The sequence below is a fragment of the Electrophorus electricus genome, chromosome 18 (genome assembly GCF_041902795.1).
Source record: "Electrophorus electricus isolate QZ-2024a chromosome 18, ASM4190279v1, whole genome shotgun sequence".
Taxonomy (NCBI): Eukaryota; Metazoa; Chordata; class Actinopteri; order Gymnotiformes; family Gymnotidae; genus Electrophorus; species Electrophorus electricus.
In genome coordinates this window covers 10,226,905-10,235,081 of record NC_137514.1, presented here as the reverse complement: position 1 = coordinate 10,235,081, position 8,177 = coordinate 10,226,905, and the positions used below count along the sequence as shown (strand labels likewise).

The 8,177-nt window shown below is 37.0% G+C and overlaps 1 pseudogene; it reads right to left on the bottom strand.

Annotated features, from left to right (window-relative positions):
* Positions 1-5,602: 5,602 nt before the first annotated feature.
* LOC118242750 (uncharacterized) lies at positions 5,603-6,990 on the bottom strand (annotated as a pseudogene).
* Between the last annotated feature and the right edge of the window lie 1,187 nt (positions 6,991-8,177).

Sequence of the window (8,177 nt, the reverse complement as noted above, 5' to 3'; positions counted from 1 at the left end):
TCACAATTGTTTATGCTTCCTAACTAAACAGATTGCTATCCCTGAAGTTTAACTGACTTGGTGTTATACTGTGATGATCAAGTGTTCCCTTATTTTTTTGAGCAGTGTAAATGGCTTGGTGGTTAGCACGTTTGCCTCTCAGTGTTGGGTTTGAGTCCCTATCTGGATGGAGTTTCTATGTGCTGTCTGTGTGGGATTCTTCCGGGGTCTCTGGTTTCCTCCCACATTCCAAAAACCTTAAGGTTAGATTGACTGGATACTCTAAAGCGACCCTGAGTTTGAGAAAGGTGCTATATAAATGTAAATAATAATAATAATAATAATAATAATAATAATAATATTATTATTATTATTATTATTATTATTATTATTATTATTATTATTATTATTATTATTATTATTATAAGCCTGCCAAATGCTGAAAAATGAGATTGAGTATCTTTGTCCTTTTGTATGTGCTGCCATCTGGTGAACAATTAGGCTATTACAATGCACTTCACGCCAGATAAAACTGGGTGTATAACTAGCGCTGTAATGGTGGACTAAGACAGAGTTTCGTCATAAAAACCGAGTTACACAATCAAGATACAAAAAAAAGGAAGTGTATATCCGTTAAAGCTAGAAAAAAAGATTAGTGGTACGTTTAAAAATATGGTGAGGGTTATATTACACTTTGTTAAGGATCACATGGTCCCTTTTAAATGGTTCTAGTCGAGTGAACGGTTCCCTTCATTGTTGTCGCACCGCAATGGCTGCATCATAATCATCGAGTGTATCGAAACCTATTTATGGTTTAAAATACGTATCATGCTTTGCATTCTTACCATTGGTGCGTTTGGGGTCTTTTATTATTTATATTAGTTTATAACTAATTCGTATGACTTTATATGACTGTGTCATATCACTTAATGATGTGTAAAAATTATATGGATAAATAATTATTTTGTGTTTAGTTGACGATATATCACATTTATGGTTTTAAAAGAGTTTTTTTTTTTAAGTCATTCACGTCGATCTTTTTTCTCACGTCCCGCAATTGTTATGAGATGATAAAGCTCCTGCACACATTCTAGTCACAGTACGGTGATGACTGTCTGCCTTTAAAGGTACGTCACCAAACGGACTGAGTGCTACGCAAATGCTAATTGCAAAATTTTAAAGTAGACGGTTGACCCTCTATCGCCGAAGAGTGCTTTTAATCAGTACAATCCAGCAAAGTGCCAACCTACAGGTTCGGTACGAAGAAGTTTGTTCTCACAGTTGCTAAAACATTCTGTACCTATCTGGGATGTTTAAACTGCTGGAACCGACCGACTTGACTGGAATGTAGGGATTGCAACAAAGGGCCTTCTCAGTAATGCTGGACCGATGGAGAAGGGAGAAGATGTTTATATGAACACCTTTTACACATCTTCTGAGTTGTTCAGGAGTCTGAGAAAACACGTGATCTTGTGGGAGCTCGCTGGTAGTCATAGTGGCTGTGTTCCAAAACTTTAAATTAAGGGGTTAAAAGTAATCCAAAAGTAACGGACAGTAGTCAGCATATATTACTTTAACATAGTAACTCTTTGGATTAGGTAACAGACGGGCCCACATGTTTAATAGGTAATCAGTAATCTGTAATGGAATACATATTTAAGGTAACCCTGCCAACCCTGATGTTATAATCTCATCTTCACAGAAATAGAAACATTGCTGTTGGGAAAAATGCCACAGCTGTCATTTAGCCGACGCATTTATTCAAAGTGACTTACAATTGAGTACAAATTGAGCGTTAAGGGCCTTTCTTAGGGACCTGAACCAGCAACCTTCTGGTTATAGCTCAATTACTTTAACCACTGAGCTACCACTACCATCACTGATATTATTTATGTCAAAGCTATTTTAAATTGACTTAGAAGGAGATGATTGGTCAGTGATGCATGAAGGCCAGGTCATGAGGTTAAGAATGAGTGTCAGTCTGAACGCAGCTACACGTTGATACTGAACTATGCATTGCGGATGTGGGATTGTTCTATTTTTTACCATTACTTTAGTCTGTGCTCTTACCACTCCCTGCAGGTTTTCGTGTTGCATGCTGTCTGTCTGTGTTACCTTTTCATGTATTTTCTTTTTTTCTGCAAGTAACAGAAGGAAGGTCTGCTTACTTTCACTTCCATCTACAGTTATAATAAACTGTAGGCGAAGCTGACACTCCAGCTATTAGAAGGAGAGGATTGGAGATTATGTTAGCACAGTATAAATTTACAGAAAGGCAAGTCTATTACAGAGAATATAGTGCATGGAATATGCGGTAGCCTCCTTATCAATTTAATGGAGACTTTTTCTTTGTTTGTGTATTGGTAACACATTTTTAAAGATCTTGTACAGTGTATAAAAAATTGTTAGTTCAGTCATCTGGCCAAAGTACCCATCAATATTAATAAATACTTTTCTTTACAGTATAGCTTAATATTGTGTCCCCACTCAATAGCTTACCTACATTTAACAGTCCTACATTTTTGGTGACACAGTTGTACTCAGAAGTTAGATGATTGGTGGTTACATGTCTCATACTGTGCACATGTGCCTTGTTTCGATCAGACTCTTTTATGACATCAAGCCTTGTGCTGTATGAATATTTTGTCTATGCAAATGCAGTATATGGGAACATTTACAAAAATGTATATAAAGAATATGATTAGGAATTTGTTCTGTGTGAAGCATAATGGATTTACAGGAATAAGAAAGAAATAAAGTACAATTATGTGTATCAATAAAAAAACCTTAACCTTAAAAATATATTGTTTTTAGTAAATCACTGACTACACAATCTTCCGTAGAAAGTGCACCCAATAGGAGTCTCATGCACTTTATCCCTCAGCATTGTGTATTCTTAAGTGTTGGTATAAAGTCGCTGTACAGGCAAGCAAATGTTGATAAAAATACAGGTTACAAGGCTGCAGGACAGACGATCAGCTGCAGGACAGTCAATCAGATGACCTTGCAGCACAATAGAGGTTCCAAAATTGTAGTTACAATTTATAATCGACTGCCTATTGATCACAGTCTAGTGATACTACTATAAAGTAGCTAAAGTCTGTACTGTTAAAAACTGAAAGTAGATGGATTGATATAATTCAATACAATTCAAGTGATCAAGAATACACTACAACAGAAGAGAAAAAAACAGCATTTTTAAAGTAAATTAAAGCAAAAACAAATAACAACAATATGGACAACAGCTACATGGAAGTATATCATCAACAATTTAATACTATACTTTCCACTAATTCTCTGTAAAGTTTCATGCTTTGATGTTAGCGCATCCTAAAAAGACCATTTTTAAGCATTGTGGAGATTTTTAGAATGAGGTGAATATCTAGGAAGCCAGAGGTCTTTTTTGAGAAATGAACAAAAAATATTTTTAAAAAGACCAAACAAAACCTAGTTGGGTTTTGGTCCATCAAGTTCAACCTAAAAGCAAATGACAATGATCTATCTTGGAACATGGAACACAGATAAACTGTAAAATGAATACTGGAAAGGTTTTAATCACCTGGCCACAAGTAAATTTCTCAAAGTCTAAAGCACACTAATGTTAGATATTAATGAATCATGGCAAAGCCAGAAAGTAATACCACCAGATAGCAGTCATATACTTTCTCATTCAACAATGAAGAAGAGCTGGAGTTTCTGGTCCACAAAAAATAAATCATGCTCCCAGGAACTTAACTGTGAATCTTGTGGACATTATTAGAAACTCTGGGTGTCAAATTTGTTGGTAAGTTTCCCTTACTAATATCCACATTAGCACTGTCTGCAATTATCCCTTTAGATAAGGAGAATGTGCCATCTGAACATCCAAAACCACTCTCATCTTCTGCCAAAAAACTTGTGTGTCGTCTCCTGGTTTGGGCCAATTTAGGTAGGTCTTCTTTTTTAATAGACTTCTCATCCTGTAATATGGAGACAGCTGATGTGTTGGAATGTCCTCTAGGAAAACCAGGATAAGAACATCTTTTTTTCTCATCGAAGAGTCTGAAACTGGCCACCTGCATTTTACTCTTGTTTTTGTCTCCTGACTTTTACTTTTGACCTTTTACCTTTTGTACTCTCCTTCCCTGCATATGAATCCCTGTCACCTCACTAAACATCATTTGTAATAAGCAAGTAAACAATGACTCTAGATCATGCTCCATGAGCTGATTAACTCTACGTTTTGATGGGTAGTTGCACATTAATTGATTTACATTTACAACAGTGTAGCACTCAATATCCCAGGATACTAACTTTGAAGAAATGCCGTAAGAAGACCAGTGTTACGACCTTATTACCTGTATTTTTCAAGGGCTCCAAATCTAGGTCCACAAAAGGGCCTTCAGGGTGGGCTTTATGCCAACACAACAAACAAAACAAATATAGAATTGATTCAATCATTCTTCCCTAAAACAAAAGAAAATAAAATACATTCACTCTTCCCTCAACTCCTTATCACAAAAACAGAAATACAACAAAGCAAAAAGAACACAGCACCTATCCCTACGACCCAAAACAATAAGAAAAGAATATTTCAATATTTCAGGCAATCAGTTATCAGTAAGTGACTCTCAGTGGTCCTTTTTGACACAGGCTGTAACAACTCACTACTGCTAATAGAGAAGCATTTCATGTAACTACTCGAGGCTTTTTTACATAAAGCCTCTAAAGATCGAGTACATCTCAAAGGCTCTAAGAACCTAGCTGTCTCTATAAGGCCCTATTCTAAAGAACCTGGGACAGAAAAAAAAGGAAAAGTCAACTTTGACACACCATCTCAAAAAGAGTCTACCACAGGCAATAACTGTACCAACACAGAGCTTTACAGCATTGTCTACCGTGACATGCAAGGGGTCTACTGAACAAGACACCCCGGCCTAGATATTCACGACACAGATTTTTAACAGGAGGTTAGTTTTTCCTTTTAGCCAATCAGGTCGTCCATTGCTGTGAGGACGTCATCTCTACAACTCGTTGGTCCTTGGTGCGCCCTCGTGTGGATAACATGAAAAACAAATTCTAATGCTACAGCACGAAGAACAACTAAAAAGGAAAAGCCCAAGAACGTAACAACGAGGCAGGACAAAATGCATTATGCATACCTAATTCATAAGTCCACACGATTTTTTAGGCAGCGCTTTTGCACACACAAATTAATGGAATTTCTTCCTAATGGAATAACAAAAGGACAGATATTGCGGTCTAGGGCTATCACTTCAGCTTGCAAAAACGCTCCCCATCTCCATGTAAAGAAGATCCATGTAAAGAAAATAAAATGTTTAGAAATTGCCTCATCTTTCCCAACACCTAATATAAAAAGTCATAGATGGTCTGATGAACTTAGGTTCTCTCATATCCTTCCTATCGCAGAAAGAATAAGACTCTCCTCTTCAGAATTCCCACTGGTCTCCAGAGCGACTCTCAGTTTCTGCCAGAAGATGCGTCTGTCCTGTTCTGGTTTGGGCCGACTAAGGTAGGTTCATTTCTTAATTAATCTTCTCATTCTGTAGTATGGAGACAGCTGATGTGTTGGAATATTCTCCAGGAAAACCAGGATAAGAACATCTTTCTTCTCATCAAAGAGTCAGAAACTGGCCACCTGGAGCTCTCTGGAACACCACTCACTCTCCAGGTAATGGCAACTGATTACACAGATGGTTTTGAGACTGCTATAAATCCCATCTACGATATTATCCACAATGGGGTTCTTGCTGACCTGCAAGATTTGGATTTGAGTGAGGTTTGCTTACATGAGAAAGTCCATTGACTGCAGACCAGTAGAGGACATCAAAGGTTTCGTAAGGTTCTTAAGGTTTTGTAAATTCCCAAAATCTCCTTTATGGATGAAATTCAGCTTGTTTTGTGCTAAATTCAAAACATTTAGTTCCTCAAGACAAGTTCTAAAACTATTTGTTACAGAAAATAGTCTGCCTGAGTCAATGCGCAGGGACCTTAATTTCCTAAGGTTTTATAAAAGCATCATTTTCCATAGAAGACATTTCCATAAGTATTTAATGTTTCTAACTCTATCAGGTTGTTAAAATCTGAGTGTGTTAAACTATTTATATTGTTGTAACTTAGGTCTAGGATCTTTAAAGTGGAAAGGTATCCAGTCGGAACACTATTCAGTTTGTTGTTGGAGAGATACAGCATATTACGTTTACTCATTGACCTAAATGCCAAATGTGTTATGTTGCTGAGACTATTCTCAGTCAATTCAAGTATTACTACATCTGTGCAGTATATTAGTTTTGCCTTTAATATGGATCTCAGGTTGTTGGATATTAAATGTATTGCTCTAAGTGTCTTAATTAGGCAAGCAGCAGTTACTAGTGGTTTAACAGTTTCCTCTTTGAACTGGTACAGTCTTAGGTTAGTCAATGAAGTGTTAAAGGTTTCCAGCAATGATTGAATATCCTGGGGGCTCCTTTGCATCCCATTTAAATTAAGCGTAGTGATATTTCCCAGGTATTTTTTGTCCTGCACATACCAATTCATATTTCCATTAGTGAAAGACAAATCTAATGACTCAAGAAGAGGAAAAATATCTGCTGTGATCCTGAATACCTCCAAAAGATTTTGAGATAGGTCCAGGGCTTTCAGTTGTAAAGATATATTTGATACCTGCCAACTCTGAAAGGAAACAAATCTGTTTTTTCCAATGTACAGCTCCTGAAGGTTGAGTAATTTAAAGATTGGTTGAGCTTTAGAGATATTAGATGAACAATTACCTGTTAAACTCAACACTTCTAAACTAATAAGAGCGCAAAGGCAGAGATGGAGATATTCTCAATTTGATTTTCATCCAGTCATAGCACAGTAAGGCTGACCAGATTTTGGAAGAGCTCTTCTGAGATGGTATAGAGCCTGTTGTGGGCAAGATTCAACTCCTGCAAGGCTTGCAAATTCCCAAAAGTCCCCTCCTCTACATCCTGGATGAAGCTGTGAGACATATTCAGGTGTTCAAGCTCAGTCAGATGTATTAAATTCTTTTTTGGTTACATTTCTTAAGTGATTTTAAGAAAGATCAAGGACTCTTGTGTTTTCTGGCGCCTTCTGTGGTACAACAGCAAGTTCCCACTTATTGCATAATGCCTTCAAATTTGAAGGATATTTTTGAGATCCTTTGATTTTACAATTAGGCACAAAAAAACCCACTAGTAGGAGGAACATACAGGATGCAGGACAATACTAATGGCAGGTGCATACAGAATGCTAGTGGAAAACATGTAGCTTGCATGATTTCAGATGGAAAAAAGTTTGGGATTAAACCAGATCCTCACATTATGTACAGTCTTGTATATCCAGCTAATCACAGTTGATGTGACAGTGGTAGGTGAACTTGGAGAGCATCGTCTTCAGTACTGATGTAGAGACAGAAGAAGAAGCATGACCTTAATATATAGAAACAGTAGTTCAAAGGCATGGGGCTATGTATAGGTATTTATATGGGCAGCAAATGTATATTTTCATATAAAACTCTTTATAACAGACGCAAATGCAGTAAAACATTGAGCAAAAATTGATGCAAACCCCCCCCCCCCCCAAAAAAAAAACAAGACAGTTACAACCACAAGAAAAGAGCAGAACAGAGGTGCACCCTCAAGATAACTGATGCTGTCTGGAAGGACAGAGAAAAGAACCTAAACCCCAAGTCAAATAAAGAAGCCTGGAGGAATTTTCCATGGTGCCATTATGATCACATCTTTGTCTTTTTAACTATTTTTTACTTACTCTGTACTTACAAATACTTAGTGACCTGGTGAATAATTTCAAACAATTTTCTTTCTGCCATACATTTCTTTATAGATGTAGCAGGAGAAGAACTTACAAAAAAGAGTTTTAAACTAACGATTTAATGGAACAAAGGAAAACTCGAAATAACTGCACAAACGAAAGCAAAACAAACCTGAAGTAACATCAATAACCAACCAAACATTTAAAACGAACAGGGGTTTTAAAGGAAAGGAAAATGAACATAGGTGGTGCAGCACATTTGACATAAACACACGTTACCTGTGTGGGCCATGGCACAAAACCAAAACACAACATGTGGAAATAAGGCAGATCATAAACAAAAGCCACGCTGTTGTTGCCAGGCTGCTCGGGGGTGGCACCGTCACAATACACATATTCTTTTAACAGATAATAGGCAATAA